The sequence below is a fragment of the Hemiscyllium ocellatum genome, chromosome 9 (assembly GCF_020745735.1).
Source record: "Hemiscyllium ocellatum isolate sHemOce1 chromosome 9, sHemOce1.pat.X.cur, whole genome shotgun sequence".
Classification (NCBI taxonomy): Eukaryota; Metazoa; Chordata; class Chondrichthyes; order Orectolobiformes; family Hemiscylliidae; genus Hemiscyllium; species Hemiscyllium ocellatum.
Window position 1 is genome coordinate 60850217 of NC_083409.1, and position 19242 is coordinate 60869458.

Genomic DNA, 19242 nt, shown 5'->3' on the forward strand with positions numbered 1-19242 from the left:
GAATGGGGGTTGTCTAGATCAAGATGCCATGTTGTTACCCTTTCAGTCTATATGGACTGACGAAAATTCTCTCAGGCAAAAGAGTAGAGACCGGAACTAAAATTCCCCTTATGGCTACCATTTGCATTCCACATCAGATCTCAATTTCTGATTCAAATTTAACAATTGATGCAGTGTTCATTACAATACATTACATTAAAAGGAAAACAATGTTAGCTCATGAATGTATAATGCAACAGAAGTGAAAGGTGCAAATGGTTGTAATAAATTAAGTAAATGAACAAAACTATGGAATAAAGAGCTCAATATCAGGAACTGTGAAGTCTTTTGGATCCAATAAAGGTAGGTCAGAATCTAAATCAAGCTGGGGATCGGGGCACACAATTATGTTTTTGACAGCTCTTGAGATTTTCATTCAGGCTTCTTATTGATTTCCCTTGCATGGAATTCATTAACTCAGTGATTTAATATATGAAATAATAGCTACTTGAACAATATGAAGTTAGATCAGCATGGACTTGTCTCTCATTAGATAAATGACCATGCCCTGAGAGTCACCATACCTCAGGCAAAGGGCAAGGTTAAGAAGGCAAGGCCTTCAAGGTGTTTTTTTGTCAGTATAGGAAATTACCCTACACTGTTGATGTCAATCTATTGCAAACCAGGCAACTAAACTAACCCACTCCCTGAAGTACAGTTACACTAGTCTGAGAAATAAAAAAGATTAAAATACTTTACTGGTAACTGAATTATGATATAAGTCACAAAGAAAAGATCTTTGAGGAAATTCTGGAGAAAAAGTGCAAAGTGCAGTGAGGTCAATCGATGGGGTTGAAACCAACAACACACAGGGTCAGTCCTTTTCTGCTCCTGAAAATAGTTACCCTCTTTCTTTTGAACTATATTCTAATATTTTATTTCCTTAAAAATTATTGCATTGCTTTGTTGCTGAGTGTACGTTGCCTAGGTTGCCATATATCAGGTGACTTGGCAACATAAAAGAATCATCCACATCCATGATATAACATTTGTCTTGTTGTACTATAGAAACAGTATCCATAGCAACCAATTGAATTGCAATAAAAGATGAGGTGAATAGTTGAGTGAAATTGTGTCTAATTTTATCTTATAGCATTCAGCAGTGACAATAAACTAGGTTTCAGTACAATTACCGTTCTGACAGGAGGCATTTTTTGTCCGAATTTCATGAAAGACCGACTTTTGTTTTGCTGCTTGCTAATTTATCCAAACTTGGTTGAAGGAATGTAGAATCAGATATTAAAATTTGCTGGTTGTGCTCAGTTAGGTGGTGTCCCATGCAATGCAACAGAAGCTGAAGGTGCAAATGGTTGTAATAAGTTAAGTAAGTGAACAAAACTGTGGAATAAAGAGCTCAGTATCAGGAACTGTGAAGTCTTTTGGATCCAATAAAGGGAGGTCAGAATCTAAATAAAGCTGGGGATCAGGGCATACAATCATGTTTTTGACTGCTCTTGAGATTTTCGTTTAGGCTTCTTATTGATTTTCAGGGTTCTACTTTTTGGTTTACAGAGGCTCCTTTTTCATTCTAACTAATCAAATTATTAAGTAATGTAGTCAAGTGGTAAAAATAACTTCTGTATTTGTGTTTGAATGATCATTTCAACAGACACAGAAGCAGAATTGCATGAATTCATTGATATTCCCAATAATTATCAATTCTCCATTAAACTTCAAGCCACAACACAAAACATTCATTTCTCAAACACCACAGTATCTACATTAGCACAAAATTACTGGTGCAAGTTAACAGCCAAAGCTTTTTTCAAAATAAATCATAAAAACTTCTACACAAAAGAAGCTCTAACTCTAAGCATACCTTCCACAGACTGGCTGTGACCCAGTCCATGTGTTTTCATCAATATTATAATATATATATATTGAATATTTTAACCAATCAGTAACAATCTTCATTAATCAACATCAGATCTGAATTTCTGATTCAAATTTAACAATTGATGCAGTGTTCATTACAATAGCATCAACTACTTTTTTAAAAAGAAAACAATGTTAGCGCATGAATGTATAAAGCCTTAAACCAAAGATTCGACATTCCCTTGCATGGAATTCATTAACTCAGTGATTTAATATTTTTCTTATTCTGAGTTAGCTTTGTTCACCATTTTAAGCCGTTCTTTCTCCTTTGTAGCTATTCTCTCCCAACTTACATCGCAGTCTCCCTTCCCTTGCAGCTTCTCTCTACTCCACATCTTTTTTCAGAGTCTCTCTTTCCCCAAATCCTTTGCAACTTCCTCTGCCCACTGCTCTTGCAGCCTCCTTCTACCTTTCTTCCTGCAGCTCCTTTCCACCACTCCCTCTCCTACAATCATCCTTCTTGTAGCCACCTCCCTGGCCCTGGAAGATTTCTCTCCATCACCCTTCTGGTCTGTAACCCTCTCCAAGTGGCATGGCCTATACCCCTAGCTGCTGGCAGAAGGTGGTTGTAGCTCTCCTAGCAATTTCCGCCTTGCCAGCAGTTACTTTCGGAACAGCTCACTGCTTTTCACTATATGTTTATGCTGCTAAGGTCACTCGTGAGCCTTTCAGTTGCACACGTGAGAAAGAAATATTGTGTGATTGGAGCAGCTCCTCACTGATTCTGTTCATTTGACTAATGGGGTCAACTTTTCTGACTGGTGACTGTAATAATTCAGGTAACCTGACTGAAAAGGATCATAACTTTATTATTGAACACTAAAATAGAGCCACTATTCATGGTGTACATACGCTAGTCCTAACCTGAGACAGCCAGTTCTATTTGAAGTCCAGATCCAGTTCAACCAGTAGGTTCATGCGTCTGCTCTTTGTAGTTTTATCTTTTGGATGAAGAAGTGGAAGGGTCGGATAGTTAGTTTGCCGATGACACAAAGCTGGGTGTTGTTGTAATAATTTTAAGGTGATTTAATTTAAGGGGGGAATGTCAGAGGTAGGTTCTTTACACAGAGAGTGGTGGCTGCGTGGAATGCACTGCCAGCAGTTGTTTAGAATCAAAGACATTAGAGACATTTAAACGATTGCTGGGCAAGCACATGGATGGCAGTAAATTGAGGGGTGTGTAGGTTACGTTGATCTTAGATCAAGATAAATGTTCGACACAACATTGTGGGCTGAAGGGTCTGTGCTGTGCTGTGCTGTTTTGTGTTCTATGTTCTATATTTCAACAAACTAAGGGATTCTTTAACAGTTCCTGAATTGCTGACTTGTGCTCAGTGTTCCACCAATTTCCGCAATCTTGTCAGGAACTCAGTGACTGGGTCCCCAGAAAGTCTACATGTTGTGTTAATGCTGTAACATTGCAATATAACAGGTGGTTTGGCATCATAGTGGTCTGCTACCACATCTACCAGTTCATCAAAAGGTTTTGACTCTGGAGCTGCCAGGCTCAACTCTTTATGATGCTGAAAGTTGGGCCACCACAAGTGGTGTGGAGAATGACTTTTTTTTTCGTGATCCCCTGTATTCCGTCTACTAGTAAAAAGTATCTAATTCTTTCAGCGTAATGGGGCCAATCCTCCACAGCCGCATCATAATGTTCCAGTTTCCCAACAGAAGCATTTCCAATATTTCTCCATCACGGTTTTACCAGGTTCATTGAATGATAAGGCTGTCTGAAACTTTCCTTTACTCTTGTTGCTAGTGTATTAGCTCAGGAAACCTGACTGGAAAGGAACATCATATATTGTTGAACACCAAAATAAAGATACAACTCACAGTACATAAGGTCAGGACAGACATTTTAAATTTTTTTTTAAGTCAATCTGTTCAGCAATGTTCTAACAGGCCTTAGGAGCAGGTGAATCTTGAACCTAGGCCTCCCAATCCAGGTGTGTCACAAGAAGGCCTCAGGACAGACATTTTAAAAAATAGCCTGGTTTTCTAATCAACCCATCCATAGATGCAATTATGCAATTGAAGCCAGTCCTAGTCCAGGTGTTCATTTCAGGGACACCACCACTGTGCCACAAAAAGGCCAAACACTCATTCACAATAAGATATTGAACTGAACTGAATTGAATTTATTGTCATGTGTACCGAGGCACAGTGAAAAGCTTTGTCTTGCGAGCAATACAGGCAGATCACATAGTTAAGTAGCATAGATAATTAAATAATGGGTAAACAGCGGCAAAAACAAAAACACAGGTGTAGGCAAATGTTAAGAGTTTGTGAGTCCATTCAGTATTCTAACAACAGTAAGGTAGAAACTGTTGCAAAACAAGCTGGCTTCTGTAGCTTCTCCCCCATGGTAGAGGTTGTAGAAAAGCATTGCCAGGGTGCAATGGATTCTTGAGAATGCTGGCGGCCTTTCCTTGACAGCGGGCCTGGTAGATGGATTCTAAAGATGGGAGGTTGGCCGTTGTGATTGTCTGGTCCGAGTTCACCACTCTCTGTAACTGTCTCTGATCTTGAATGGTACAGTTGCCATACCAGGTAGTGATACATCCAGGCAGAATGCTCTCGATGGCGCACCTATAAAAGTTGGCAAGGATACTCGCCATCATACCAAATTTCCTCAGCTGCCTGAGGAGGAAGAGATGTTGTTGGGCCTTTGTAACCAATGTGTCCATATGAACAGTCCAAGAAATCATGCTGTGGACGACCGCTCCCAGGAGTTTGACACGCTCCACTCGTTCCACTCTGTGCTGTTAATGTATGGGGGGGCATGAGTAACATCCTGCTGAAAGTCAATAATGAATTCCTTGGTTTTGCCGGCATTGGGAGCTAGGTTGTTCTCAGTGCACCATTTTTCAATGTCTTCCACCTCTCATCTGTAGTCTGTTTCATCACCATCTGAGATTTGATGGACTGTGGTTGTGTTATCAGGGAATTGTAAATGGTATTAGTCTGATATTTGGCAACACAGTCATGGGTATATAATGAGTACTGTAGGGGTCTGAGTATGCACCTCTGGGGGGCTCCAGTGTTTAGTGTTAGTGACAATGAAATATTGTCCCCAATCTTCACTGATTGTGGCCTGTGGGTCAGGAAACTGAGGATCCAGTTGCAGAGAGTGGGGCTTAGTCTGAGATCACTCAGTTTAGAAATCAGTCTCAAGGGGATAATAGTGTTGACGGCTGAACTGTAGACAATGAGTAGTATTCTTACGTAGCTGTCCTTGGTGTCAAGATGTTCTAGGGAGGAGTGAAGGGCAAATGATGTAGCATCTGACGTGGATACGTCGTGATAAGCTACCAGCACACGTGGCAGTGGTTTGATATGAGCCAATGCACAACTGAACTATTTCAGGGGCTCAGGATAAATTCCAGCTGGGCATGCCAGCGACTGTTATCAACGGGACTCAGTCAATGAGCACCACAAGGAGATTAATTTGTGACTCTCCTAAGGCTTGTAGGGGTTATCACAGTGCCTCATGTAATTTGGATTTCCCTTGCCCATTGATGGCTTTTGGAGGCGAATTCACTCATGAGAGATAAAGATTAGATTACTTACAGTGTGGAAACAGGCCATTCGGCCCAACAAGTCCACACCGACCCGCCGAAGCGCAACCCACCCATACCCCTACACATACCCCTTACCTTACGCTACTGGCAATTTAGCATGGCCAATTCACCTGACCCACACATCTTTGGACTGTGGGAGGAAACCGGAGCACCCGGAGGAAACCCACGCAGACACGGGGAGAATGTGCAAACTCCACACAGTCAGTTGCCTGAGGCGGGAATTGAACCCAGGTCCCTGGCGCTGTGAGGCAGCAGTGCTAACCACTGTGCCACCGTAGTAGAGAATGACTAAAAACTAGTAGTCAGACACAAAAATAATTGAATGTCAATCTTTATGTCAAGGGCCTAGGATTCAAGGACATAGAAGTTATGCCTCAGTTTTATGAAACTCTGGTTAAATTTGGCTATACTGTCTTCTGTGCTGGGCATGGTACCTCAGGATATGTTGGCATTGGAGATGATGATATGCAGGTTCACTAGAATGGTAGTGAGGTTGAAAGATGACATTGAGATTCAAGAGTTGGAAATATTTAATAATGTAAACAAACAAACTGTTTTAGATTCATAGAGATATACAGCATGGAAACAGACCCTTTGGTCTAACCTGTCCATGCCAACCAGATATCCCAACCCAATCTAGTCCCACCTGCCAGTACCCTTCCTATTCATATACCCATCCAAATGCCTCTTAAATGTTGCAATTGTACCAGCCTCCACCACTTCCTTTCTGCAGCTCATTCCATACACGTACCACCCTCTGCGTGAAAAAGTTGCCCCGTAGGTCTCTTATATATCTTTTTGCTCTCACCCTAAACCTATGCCCTCTAGTTCTGGACTCCTCAACCCCAGGGAAAAGACTTTGCTTATTTACCCTATCCTTGCCCCTCATAATTTTGTAAACCTCTATAAGGTCACCCCTCAGCCTCCGACGCTCCAGGGAAAACCGCCCCAGCCTGTTCAGCTTCTCCCCATAGCTCAAATCCTCCAAACCTGGCAATATCCTTGTAAATCTTTTCTGAACCCTTTCAAATTTCACAACATCTTTCCAATAGGAAGCAGACAAGAATTGCTCGCAATATTCCAACAGTGGCTAGCCAATGTCCTGTACAGCAGCAACATGACCTCCCAATTCCTGTACTCGATACTCTGACCAATAAAGGAAAGCACACCAAACGCCTTCTTCACTATCCTATCTACAGGTGACTCCACTTTCAAGGAGCTATGAACCTGCATTCCAAGGTCTCTTTGTTCAGCAACACTCCTTAGGACCTTACCAGAACAAGGTTACATAACCTTAATAATAGTATAACTAGCCCATACAGGGCTGATATTAAAAATGGATTTGTCACACAGATGTGTAGTGAAAATATTAAGCTCTGACTCTCAAGAAAATGTTGAGGTTAGATTTATTAAAAACTTAAAATCCAAAATTGATAAGCTGATTTTTTTTCATGGAAAGGGAATGGCTGAAAATGAGTCAAAATGATGCTGAATACCCCTGCAGAAGTCCCATCCTTGTGTCTGACATCCAGATTTTTCATTGGGCTGAAAAGAATGGAGATGGGACATTTCTGACACGTGCACAATTCACTGAGGCAGTGGCACATGAAGTGTAGTTGCATTCACCTGGAAGCTCTTTATGTCACCAAGGATTGTAAAACACAATTTTGGGGGTCTGTAAGTTTGAGGAAAATTTCTAAGTCAACAAGAATTCTTTAATGAAGTCAAGTACCCTTTCAGAGAGCTTTAAACGTTTTCACCAAATGTCCCAGAACTTCAACAGGCCTGTGGCTGATGAGAAGAAGTAAGAGCTCACCAGTTGTGTAGGAATCATAAGTCAAACTTTGTGTGGAATAACTATTAATAAAATAAAGCCCAATGAAATATGTAAAAGTACGAAACTTGCCTTTGGAGGCAGCACAGGACACACCAGACAGGAGGAGGAGAAGAAGTAAAATTTACCCTGAAGTAAGAGTCAAATGACAGCAAAATCATAACTGGAAATGATAGAGAACCAATGCCCAGGAAGGCTTAAATTATCCTGGAAGTTAGTTACCAATATATGTGCAAAAGTCCACCAATCAACATGCTTTGTCAGTGGCATTCAAGGTCATAGTGACACTGAATTTTCAAGCTGCTGGCTCTTTACAGGGCCCAGCTGGAGCCCTCTGCAGTATATCCCAATCACTTGTACACATGTGCATCAAGGCCTTCAGAGATGCTGTCTTAGTTTGGGTGGGGGAGCACATGAACCTCCCGGTAGATATAGCATTGCAGTCTCAGAGGACAAGGAAATTGCCAAACCAGCAGGCTTCCCTCAGCTACAGGGGCCTGTTGACTGCACCCACATTGCCATAAGGCACGAAATGATCCACTTTTTTAAAATTTGCTTGTGAAACATGGGTATCACTGATTGGGATGGCATTTATTGCCCGTTGTTAATTGCTCTTGAGGATATAGTAGTGAACTGCCTCCTTGAACTACTACAGTCCAATTGCTGTAGATAGACCTATGATGCTGCTAGGGAGGCAATTCCAGGACATCTTGAGCCAGAGACAGTGAAAGAATGACAATATATTCCCAAATCAAGATATTGAGTGGCTTGGTTATCTGCTGCTTTTGTCTTTCTAGATGGAAGTGGTCATGGGTTACAAGTTGCTGTTGAAGAAATCTTGGTAAATTTCTGCATTCATCTTCTATATTGTGCATGCTGTTGTTACTGAGTGGTGATGGTGGATGCTTATGGATGTGATGCCAATTAAACGGGCTGCTTTTTTCCTGGATGGTATCAAGCTTCTAGAGTGCACTCATTTAGGAAATTGGCAAGTAATCCATCACACACATAAACAGGAAAATTCTTCCACTCAGTGAAGTTGGAAGTGGTTTGTGACCTCACCAAGAAATGTGCACAAAACCCTAAAGGTGTCTAAAGCTCTTTGTTGTAACTGTCTCAGATTTTTCAGATATCAGCATTAGAGTGTAGCTTGCTTCTGGGGAACACGTTGGATGGCTGCAAACAACCAAAAGTAGGTTCATATGTTGATTTGCATTATAATGTAGCTGGTTATTGGCAGCTGATGCAGTTTAGGTGTCTTGAATATTCTGGAGATTTGCTATAGTATTACACTGCAAGGGTAAGCTGAATAGCTGTGTACACGGTACACAATATAGCAAAATGAAGGGGACTACAACTTCAGGGTAGAAGTTGGGTCTAAACCAACAGTATTTGAGGAGGAGGAGGACAATGAGGAAGATGAGCAGGGAGAGGTGGCCCCTGTACAGGCTCATGGAACTGATGTGGAGGAGGAGGAAGAGGCAGCAAATACTGTGGAGCCAGTCATGTAGTCATACCATATTCTTTGCAGCCATGTGCATTGCAAAGCCTGTAATCCAGAATTAATTCTTCTCGACTCTAGAGTCCACAAGTTACAACTGCCTGTCCCTACTTAGCAGCTTCCACATAAGTTGTCTTTAACACAGAAACCACATTTCATCAGGGAGATATCATCCCTAATGAGAGCAAACCAACAGCACATGCTGATTCCACCATAAACATAATGAAAACATGAGCATCATAAACATTAGCTTCAACATTGTGCAGAAATACATCTTCACAATTGGATTATTCATGTAAATATTAGAAGCCACTAATGAGCCTTTGAAAATACCATCCTGTGCCTATTCAAACCAACCCTATTATGCCAAGAGTGGCAATAGAAAGCAGGACTTTACACTCATGACCTTCGCAAATTAGCAAACAGTGCTGCATTAATTACATTATGTTCAGGGTGATTCCACACTTATGTTTGAACATCATCTTCAACTGTCTTCTACATTATCCACCTACTACCAGAATCTGGTTTCAGAAGTGTGCAACATGTAATGCTGCCAGATGACTGGTTTTCTTGTGAATGCATGGCCTCTTCCCACTAGGAGACAAATGCGCTAAATCCAGTGGGGATACCACACAATCGCTCCTTCCTGGAGCATGCATGGCATATTAACATGTGGGAAACCGAGTAAGTGACATTGTAGTACTCAAATGGATGGCTGCCCATTGTTTGAGGTGCATCTGACAAATTGGATTTGTTCTTTGAATCTGATCATTGATCCTTCCTTCAAGGCAATCCTTGATGGACTTGAAATACTGCAAAGAGCAACACAATCTGTAAATTTGAATGTAATATCTGAAGGTCTAGGGAAGGAAACCACCTCCCATTGTCAGGAATGCATGGGTACACCTTGCTTTTAATGGCTTTGAATAAGAGATATGGATTTCAGCATGTAGTCTTCTGTGCCACTGATAAAAAAATTGTCTTCATTCTGTCAACATTCTCATTGAGAGGGAATCAGTGAATAGAAGCAGACTAAAACATTTTTGGCAACATTTGGAGGTCTTGATAGCAATCTGGTTAACATATCTTCAACTTAGCTGTTCTAATGTTTCAGTTACCTTGACCGGTTCATCAAATAATTACACACGCGTGAAATCCATTCTTCACCATGCACTCCAGCATGATTGTTACTGCACACATATCAAATCACTTCTGCACACTAATACCAAAATCCCATTATTATCTCATGCATTCTTGATTTCTAAATGATATTATAAAAATCGGAAAGATAGGAGTTGTCTCTGTCTCAAGATTTGGAGATGTCGGTGTTGGACTGGGGTGTACAAAGTCAAAAATCACACAACACCAAGTTATAGTCCAATACGTTTAATTGGAAGCACTATCTTTCGGAGCTCTGCTCCTTCATCAGGTGATTGTGAAGTATAAGATCGTAAGATGCAGAATTTAAGGCAAAAGTTTACAGTGTGAACGGTGCATATACAACCTGGTGTTGTGTGATTTTTATTCTGTCTCAAGAAATCCCTCTGTCTCATGCAGTGACCAGACTATCACATGTAGTTCTATTTAAAAACAAAAATTCATAGGCAAGGCCACCAATATCTCCAAGAGAAAGCATTCAACTTATTGGTCTAACCTACACAGTCCTTCCATTATTGCATAAAAATACCAAATTAATATATTCAATTGAAATACAGACCAGTTGAGTTGTCTCCATTCGTATTTGATGATTTTGTTCCCTAACTCTATTCCTTCCTTCGATCATTTCCACATAACGTTTTCTACATTCAGTAGTTGCCAACTTATCTTGTTCAGGAGTCTTGGAACAATATTATGGCTGAATAAAAATGTTTTCAAAATATTTTTAAAACAAATCAAATATTCCCATGTGGCTCCATGAAGGACTAAATTTTATTTTGCTATTCTTGTTCATTGTAGAATCCCTACAGTGTGGAAACAGGCCATTTGACCCAACAGGTCCACACCAACCCTCCGAACAGTAACCCACCCAGGCCCATTCCTATCCCCTATATTTACCCGTGATTAATGTACCTAAACTGCACATTCCTGAACACTGTGGACAATTTACCTAATCTGCACATCTTTGGATTGTGGGAGGAAACCCTCACAGAGACAGGGAGAATGTGCAAACTCCACACAGACAGTTGCCTGAGGCTAGAATTGAACTCAGGTCCCTGGCACTGTGAGGCAGCAATGCTAACCACTGAGCCACCATGCTGGCCCAATTTATATAGCATTTCTTTTCCTCAAAAGTAACTTCCTAGATTATACTTGAATTTTCCTTTTTTTAAAACTACTCTAAATTCAAATAGTATTTTTGTTGTGCTCATAGGTTTTACAAGCAATATATTTATTTTTTTGGAAGACTTAGAATCTTTTTAATTCTCAGAAACCAACTAGACTGTTCTTTTTAGATTTAACACTAAAATGTGTTTATCCCCTTAAACTTCAGGTAAACTTCTCTTTCAGTTTTTGAAATAGTAACTCATATCTGCTATTTTATAAATTCCAATTTCAGATTCAGACTTGGTAACTTTTTAAGGTGATTTTACTGAAGATACAAATGCTAGCAATCAGGTTAAAAGTAACTTTCATGTTTTAGTGTGATTTTCTCTTATTGTATGATTAGGTGTGGGGGTTAAACATTGTAGATGGTAACAAACATGCTATCTCCATTGCGTAGATGAGTCACTTAGTCATTCAACAATCAGCTCATAACTGTTGACAGGCAAGTGTGATTAGATTAGATTCCCTCAAGTGCGGAAACAGGCCCTTCAGCCCAAGTCCATACCGACCCTCCGAAGAGTAACCCATTTCCCACTGACTATTGCACCTAACACTATGGGCAACTTAGAATGGCCAATTCACCAAACCTGCACATCTTTGGATTGTGGGAGGAAACCTGCGCAGACATGGGGAGAATGTGCAAACTCCACACAGATAGTCACCCAAGGCTAGAGTTGAACCTGGGTCCCTGGGCCACTGTGCCAGTGTGGACAAGTTTCTTGGCCTATCTTAGGCATGAGCATTGGCATCCTGAGTTGCCAGAAGTTGCAATCCAAACTGAGCCAACGGCTTCTGAATCCTGAAGATCAGCATTGAAGCCTATGCCTCAGAGAATTCAACAATGAAAATGTAAATAATATTTACCCCCTCGTAAGGATAAGTAGGGTTTAGAGGCAAGTGTAGACGAATGGCTTTCAGAGATGAGAAGGAGAAGAGTATCTCATCTGGGCCAACTTGCCCAATGTCACAACTCCTGGGAAGGGAAAATTCTGCACTTGGTCTGAGAAGATAATTGCCTGAATGGTTAAGTTTAATCTCTGAAAGGTGAAGCTTTAATCCAAATTTGATGTCGTTACCTGAATTTGTATGATTTATTGGTTCTCCAGCTGTGGTGTATTTAGATGGTTTGGGAAACCCTTTTTTAAAAAAAACAAGAACAAAATCAACTGCAGCTTTGGTTTGAAGCTCAATGATTTCATAATATCCAATTGTAAATTACTAAATTTTAAGTTTTCATTATACAAAATATACATCTTGCAACGTACAAAATGTTTCTCATCCAAGATTTAATTTTACACAATCAGGGTTCTGCAACCAAAAGAGCTAAGTATGGGCACCAACTTAAAAAAAAGCATCACAAACTTACAGACTGATAGAGATATTCTGTTTATTTTCTACTACCTCTTTTGATTATCCTTTTTCTCCCTTAAAATAAGTCTTCAGTTCTGAGTTCAAACTGACTTTCTCTCAAAACCTTAACCCTGTGTTTGTATTTTGAAAGAGCAAACTGATTTAAACTCAAGCTTTTCACCCAATAACTTCCCTGTGCACAGAATCTCATGGAATTTCAGCTTAATTTTAATGTCTATTATTTCCAAAACTGTTTAGTTTATGCTTTAAACTAATGTTTTAATTTTTGATGTTCGCAAACAATACCTTGCTTGAAAACTGATTTGACTCAAACATAAGATATAATGTTACAGTAACAGTAGTGGAATCTCTTTGTACATACAGTAGAATCTTTGGTGAAGGCATCTTTAAAACTATTTTGGACCTCATGAAAATCAATACCTCTTCCCTCACAGTCCTTCAGAGGTCATCTCTGAGCTCTTCGAACAACACTTTCACCACAATATTTTGGCTAATCTCTTGCTTTAACTCTAGGAAATATGTGACCAGAACGATCTATGAAAGTCATCAAATGGGGTTTTGCAAATTTAGAATAACTGCAATTTTTGTCTTATCAATCCCAATGGAATGTTATATTCCTGACTACAAATGTATGGCTAGCCTGCTGTTTCTGAGTCACATTTTTTCCCCCGACAGTATGCAGTTGTAAGGATCCTAGTTAAGGCCCAATTTCTTGGTCACATCTTGAGAATTGGGTAGGGAGGGGGTATATGGGATGGCAAATGCTCATGCCTAATGGTGTGAATCAGTCATTCCCTGAAGTATTCTATGAACTGAGTATATCAGAATTGTGAGGTTGCTGTTGTCTTCATGTCTGTATCTCATGAAGCTCTTCCAGCCTTTTCTTGGTAAAGGGCACTCCACTGTGAATAGGCAGAATCCTATATTTCTAAAGGAAGGTCAATGGTCTGCTATACCTGTCAATGTCAGCACCAAGTCGGGCAAATAATACAGTTAAATGGAGCCAAGGTGCAGATGTGGTATGCTTTAATTGAATGGCAGAACAGGCTTGATATGCTGAATGACCTACTCTGTTCCCAAGCTATTTCCATATTTGTTCTTTATGTTTACTACTTTAAGGGTTATTCTCAGTCATGTTTACCATTGTGCTCTCTTTGACACTCCTTAGTGTGCCCTTGTTTCAGTGCTATATCCTGGCAAACTGCAGTATATTTTACATCAGTTAAATATTACATCATTAGCATGTTTGCTTAAAAGGGGTGTCTTACTACGTACCAAAATACTCTAATGGAAAAATAATCTATAAAACAAATTTGTGGAAAATAAAATGGATATTTTATTAGTGAGTATGAAGATATGAATTGCAAAATTAAATTGCTCTAAACCGTGGGAATAGTTGGGATTTTAGGCTGAAGTTTCAGCTCGTAGTTCCTTAAAGAAAACAGCTGTCAATGACTTAACACTTCATTATTGTAGCCACAGCAAACTTCATCAGGGTTGTCAACTAGAAAAAGACAACCAGAAAAAATGCTGATTTGGAGATGTCGGTGTTGGACTGGGGTATACAAAGTTAAAAATCACACAACATCAGGTTATAGTCCAACAGGTTTAATTGGAAGCACTAGCTTTCGGAGGGCCGCTCCTTCATCAGGTGGTTGTGGAGTACACAGTTGTAAGACACAGAATTTATAGCAAAAGTTTACAGTGTGATGTAACTGAAATTATACATTGAAAAATACCTTGATTGTTTGTTAAGTCTCTCATCTGTTAGAATGACCGTGTTAGTTTCACTTCTTTCATATGTAAGTTACAAAACTTTCTTTAAAACGTTACATTCCCAGACGAACTCTAACAATTGGTGTCAGCCCAGATAATGTGTTGAAGGTGTTGACTCCCTGTGTGCTGCTGTCTGTGCCATAACGTTTGGACTGATTCTAATCCAAAAAATGAATTAACAGAATCTTACATGGATTCATGCAAAGTACAATGTAACTCTGCAAGTACTGGAGATCTATTTAGTACATATCAAGGAGCTTTTGTAAATTTTTTTTTGAAATGCGGTAGTTGCTGGTATGGCCAGCATTTGTTGTCCATCTTCAGTTTGCCTGAGCAAGTGGTGAGGAGCTGACTTCTTAAACCTCTACAGTTTAATACTGCTATTAGGAAGAGTTCCAGAATTTTGACACAAAAACAGTAAACAAAAGGCAAAATATTGAGTCAAGATTAGAGTGGTGTTGGAAAAGCACAGCAGGTCAGGCAACATCTGAGGAGCAGGAAAATTGACATTTCGGGTAGATTTCTGATGAAGGGCTCCTGCCTGAAACGTTGATTTTTCTGCTCCTCGGATGCTGTCTGATCTGCTGTACTTTTCCAGCAACACTCCAATCTTGACTGTGATCCCCAGGACCTGCAGTCTTCATTTTTGCCTGAAAAGCAAAATACTACTAAGTTAGCATAGTTTTTAGACCCAGCCTGGGGGTTTGGGGGGTGGGCGGTGGGTGGAGTTGAGTTTGCAAGTGATGGTACTTCCATCTGTCTTTGTAGAAAAGATCCCAAGTTTGAAAGGTGCTGTCAAAAAAGGCTTAACAAATGACTGTATTGCATCTTGTAGATTGTGCATACTGCTGCTGTAAGGATTAGTGGCGGAGCAAGTGAATGTTTATAGTGATGAATGCCAAGCAAACAGAACCTTCGATCTTGATGGTATTGAAGTGAGTGTTGCATGAGCTGATTGCTCAATTTTCAGCACCATTCACAACTTCTCAGATATTGTAGTACTTCATGGTCATATGCAGCAAGATCTGGAAAACATCCAGGCTTAGGCGGATAAGTCGCAAGTAATATTCACATCACAAAATTGTCAGGCTCCAATAGCAGAGGAATTCAACTATTTCCTTTTAACATTAGTGGCATTGAATCACATACTGCTGACATCTTGGGTGTTATCAATGATGGAATACTAAATTGAACTAGTTATATAAATACTATGGTTTTAAGAGTCATTTAGTCATAGAGAAGTACAGCACAGAAACAGATCTTTTGGTGCAACTAGTCCATGCCAACCAGGTAGCCCAACCTAATCTTGTCCTGTTTGCCAGCACTTGGCCCATATCCCTCTAAACCCTTACTATTCAAATACCCATCCCAATGCTTTTTAAATATTGCAATTGTACCACTTCCTCTGGTAGCTTATTCCATACACACTCCACCTTCTGCCTGAAAATATTGCCCTTTAGGTCCCTTTTATAGCTTCCCCCCTCACCCTAAATCTATGCCCCTGTTCTGGACTCCCCCACCCCAGGGAAAAGACCTTGTCTATTTTTCCTATCCATGCCTTTCATGATTTTATAAACCTCTATGAGGTCACCCCTCAGCGTCCGGCGCTCCAGGGAAAACAGCTCCAGCCTGTTCATCCTCTCCCTATGGCTCAAGTCCTCCAACCCTGGCAACATCCTTGTAAATCTTTTCTGAACCCTTTCAAGTTTCACAACATCCTTCCGATGTTGGGAACTCTTTGGTGAATAATACATTCCTGATTTCTAACAGTCCGTCCACCATCTATAAGGCACAACTCGGGAATGTAATGGAATGTTCTCCACTTGACTGGATGAGTGTAACTCCAACTCAAAAAACTTGATTCACAACCCATCCACTACCATCACTGTGTGTACCATCTACAAGATGCACTTTAGTTCACCAAGCCTTCTTCAGCAGCACTTTCCAAAACAATGATTTCTACCATCTGGAAAAGCAAGGACAGCAGATGCATAGGTGGACCACCGCCTGCAAGCCTCCCCTTCCAAACCACATACCATCCTGACTTGTAATTATATCATTATTCCTTCAATATGCCTCGAACTCCTAGAACTCCCTTCCTAAGGGCACTCTGCATGTATCTATCCCCCATGGAGTACAATGGTTCAGAACATCAGCTCACCACCACCAAATTAGGGGTAGTCAATAAATACAAGCATTGTGAGTGGTGCCCGTAGCCTGTAAACATGGTGTTTGAATTGGTAGTAAACTTACATTTTTATTCTCAACACAGTGCTGAGTGTATATAAATACATGTTGGGAATTTGATTAGGTCCAAGCCACAATTTCTGACATTTGAGAATAATGCCACAATATGAACCAGACAGGGCAGGAAAGCAATTGGGATTTGGGAACAGTGGGGAGAAGTATTTCTTCTTAGTGCTAGTGTAATTGGGTTTGTTTTCTAGGAATGAACCTTTGAAGACGACATATTTAGATTTGTACTTGATCCTCTAATAGTGAAGGTGACATGATCAAATATAATGAGTAACAATTAATTATCAAGAATCCTCAGGTACTGTAATTTCAAAATATGACCTTTTTCTGATCTTAAAACATGTTATGCAAAATTGTATTGCTTTATTCAGATGCCATAGATCATTAGTTGGAAAATAATCAAGCCTATGTCAAAGAAAACTACTAATCTAACAAAAATTACAACGTTGAAATCTGAAATCAGGCACAAGTATTTCAAATCTTAAAGTTGAGAAGAGATTGAATACTCTTAAGAAAAAATAGAGATTGAATGAATAATTTTAATTGAATCAAAATGATTTGAAGGTTGTTTAGTGGATGCAGATTTCTGATCATTTAAATAAGTACTTTATCTTGTTTTGGCCTAAGTAGACCAACATTCAAAACTATCAAAATAGATCAAAAACCTTCAAAATCTCTCTCTTAACACTTTCCAATCTTGATAACTTTTGATAATATTGTGTCAGTGCTCAGAAATGAGATACAGTCTGTTTCAGGCACCCAATTTGACATTTTCCACATTAATTGATCTATGCTTTTGTTGAAAAAGACTCATGATTGATGCCAGATTAGAGATGTTTAATGCTTTGTCTTCATGCACAAAATGGTTATCTTGAGACTATCCAAACACAGTGAAGACAGATAGAGAAGGCTTTCATCTGATTAGCTTGTCTTCAATTTGAATCTAATGTGCAAAGACAAAAGCTCAGTGTGTCATTCAATGCAACACCAAGTTCCACTTTATTTTTTAAAAATGTCTCAGATTGCAAAATTAAAACAAGTCCACATTTTTGCAGGACAGTGGATCTCATGTTAAAATTAACTAAAGGAGTACAACCCCACAGGAGTTAAATACAGAAAATGCTTGAAATGTTTAGGTCAGGCGGCATCTAAAATAGAGAGGCAGAATGAGAGATTGAAGTTTACAAAAAGATGACTGTCAATTTTGTGGAGTTTCATAAAGGGGTTCTCTCCTTGAGCTCTAGCAAGTTATTTCATATCATTCCCTGCTGCTCATTTTATTATGTGAATAGCACTTTGATTGGCAGCAGATCCACTCTCTATACCATCAACACTCAGTAAAGTAAATTTTGGACAATATCAGCTTCAGATCTCGGACACTTAATTTCTGAAACCCACGGGAGAGATCCAGAATGCCATGAAAGGGGTCTGGCAGTCTTCTTGTGGAGGCACTCCCTGATGAATATCTGAACATCCCTGATGAGTCCATTAACATCACGGACCTTTCTAACCGTATCACGCAAGAAATACGGACCCTCCATACCATGGATTACGAGCTTAGCAGTGACTCAGAATGGTGACCATTCGGGGACCTCCTGGGAAAAATTTGCTACACATTGGCATTGTTGCACTCATTGTAATTGCCTGTCTATTGACCCAGGTAAGTGAAAGTGAACAGATACTGAGAATTGGGGTGCAGCAGAACAGAGAAAAATGCATGCTGTAAGTCAACGATAGTAAAAATGCATGCATCAGCTGGTTTACAGCTTAAGATAATCGCTGGGTTTGGAACAAGGGAGTGTAAGGCGCTACAATGTCATTAATCCTTCTCAGGTCTAGTACTAACCACCAGTCCTTCCGAGCTGGTTTGGGGTCTGGGAAAATAGAGGTGTTGCAGGGCGACCTGCATTGGACCAGGATACCTTGTTCCAGGAAAAGTTAAATAAGGGTCTGGATTCCTTGCTCTGCTCTGGCTTGATGGGATATTGTGGAATTGAGGGTAGAGTCTGATTGTCCTTTAACTTTGTGTACCGGAGCACAAGGGGTACAGCCAACCTCGTGGTTAGAGGCTGCCCATAACTGGGGCTTGATCTCTCTGGATGGGTCGATGGAGGATGTGTGGTGGGTCAGGATGCCAAATTTTGGCTATGGACATTCCCAATACTTTAGACGGCCCCCTGTAAGGTGCTGCCACAGTGCCTGCAGTGAGTTTGGTGAGGGTGTAGGCAAGGTAGCCCAGCTCATTAGGTTTGTGCCCAGGGCCGATAGCTCTGGTGAGATACGGGACTACCAGTCCTGTTGTCGACAAAGGTAGTCTGGGACCCGAACGAGGTATGGGGTCACCCTCCTCACCTTCAACCTCGCCGATGACTGAGATGGGAATTCCATGCTTTCAAATTGTGCAAACTACTGGCTGTGTTCTCGGTGCAGCCGGTGGGGTCGTAGCAAAACGTCACATGGGGTCCGGTGTCAGTAACAACAATGTAAAGGGAGACCAATCAATGCTGAGTCCCCGCCACTGAGTTGTGGAGTCCCAAGTTTATGCCATCATCTGAATAGATGATGTCAGATCCTCACTGCCAAAGTCCACAAGGTCCCCCTAGACATGGATGATGTCGCCGTTTTCTGCTCAGATCTGCTGTCCGTGCACAGACTGATGTGCATATGTGACCAGTTCGAAC

General features: G+C 40.4%; 1 protein-coding gene across 2 annotated transcripts in view; it reads left to right on the forward strand.

The window, feature by feature from the left end:
- The window catches only part of lrrc7 (leucine rich repeat containing 7), a 341063-nt gene that overhangs the window by 61943 nt on the left and 259878 nt on the right, over positions 1-19242 (forward strand). The gene's annotated exons all lie outside the window — the stretch shown is intronic.